The sequence below is a fragment of the Engraulis encrasicolus genome, chromosome 24 (assembly GCF_034702125.1).
Source record: "Engraulis encrasicolus isolate BLACKSEA-1 chromosome 24, IST_EnEncr_1.0, whole genome shotgun sequence".
Classification (NCBI taxonomy): domain Eukaryota; kingdom Metazoa; phylum Chordata; class Actinopteri; order Clupeiformes; family Engraulidae; genus Engraulis; species Engraulis encrasicolus.
The window spans coordinates 29,741,299-29,742,676 of NC_085880.1; the positions used below are offsets into that span (position 1 = coordinate 29,741,299).

Here is a 1,378-nt window from a genome sequence, read left to right on the forward strand (position 1 = left end):
GAATACGCCGCAGGAGGGGTGCACACACAGAGCCATGTCAACAGAACATAAATGATAAACTTTCAAAACGTATGCAATTTTGTGTGTGTGTGTGTGTGTGTGTGTGTGTGTGTGTGTGTGTGTGTGTGTGTGTGTGTGTGTGTGTGTGTGTGTGTGTGTGTGTGTGTGTGTGTGTGTGTGTGTGTGTGTGTGTGTGTGTGTGTGTGTGTGGAGTATAAGCTGCTGTACCCCTCTACAACAAGCATGCTCCAGTGGCGCAGTCGGTTAGCGCAAGGTACTTATAAGGCAGTACAGGCTGAGCAATGCTGAGGTTGTGAGTTCGAGCCTCACCTGGAACGTGTGACCTTTAAATATCATGTATGTTGTGCTTTGTACATCACTGAACACAGATGGCAAGAAATTGAGTGTGATTGTGTGTGTCAGACATGTGGAAGTACAGTAGTTACCACTCTGTTGGAGGTGTTATAGTCATAATAGGCACAAGGAAACTCATGTGGAGTGTACTCATAACACTTCATCTCTCTGAATGTTTGGCAGGAGGGGGGTAGTAGTCCCAGAATAAATTCAACACGACATGAATGTTCATTAAGTGTGTGTGCATTTGTCACAATTTCTCTCTCTCTTACTTCCGTAAGTCAGATAAAGACATGGAGCAGCCAAAGGACCACTCATGGCATGTGCCTGTCATCCTCACAGTGCCTTTCTAAAGCAGTCAATGGCTTCACTGTAAGATACCGGCTATTCACCACTGCACAGACACACAGGCTCCAGTGGCGCAATCGGTTAGCGCGCAGTACTTATAAGGCAGTACAGGCTGAGCAATGCCGAGGTTGTGAGTTCGAGCCTCACCTGGAGCATGTGTGCTTTAGACATTAGGTAAGCAATGTGCTGTCAATTTGGATTCTATACTATACAGTATCCTAAAATAGGGAGATATACCAAATAATTCTTGAATCAACATGTGTACATGTTTACATTACACTTAGCTGATGCTTTTATTCAAAGCAACTTACAACTATTATTTTTCAGGGTATTGGTTACAGTCCCATGAGCAGTGTGGGATTAGGTGCCTTGCTCAAGGGCACTTCAGCCATGAATGGAGATGTATAGAGGTCAGAGGGGATTCGAACCGGCAAGCCCTAGATTGAAAGACCAACTCTCTAACCACCAGGCCACGGCTGCCCCTGTTCACACTTGTGCGAATACAGAACAGTAATCTCCAAATGTGTTGAGTCATCACTACTCTACCTCGACATCACATGGCACAAGGAGATTCCCGGGGTTTATCTCACCCCTTTGTTCACACTTTGTTCACAAGTTTAATGCAGAAAGGCAATATTCATTTCTACACCAAGTAATTGTAAATATATATATATAT

General features: G+C 44.3%; 2 non-coding genes across 2 annotated transcripts; both read left to right on the forward strand.

The window, feature by feature from the left end:
• Window positions 1-245: 245 nt before the first annotated feature.
• trnai-uau (transfer RNA isoleucine (anticodon UAU)) lies at window positions 246-338 on the forward strand. The gene is given in 2 exon segments: window positions 246-283; window positions 303-338. It is a non-coding gene; the product is annotated as a tRNA-Ile (tRNA).
• Window positions 339-764: 426 nt separating this feature from the next.
• trnai-uau (transfer RNA isoleucine (anticodon UAU)) lies at window positions 765-857 on the forward strand. The gene is given in 2 exon segments: window positions 765-802; window positions 822-857. It is a non-coding gene; the product is annotated as a tRNA-Ile (tRNA).
• The last annotated feature ends 521 nt before the right edge of the window (window positions 858-1,378 follow it).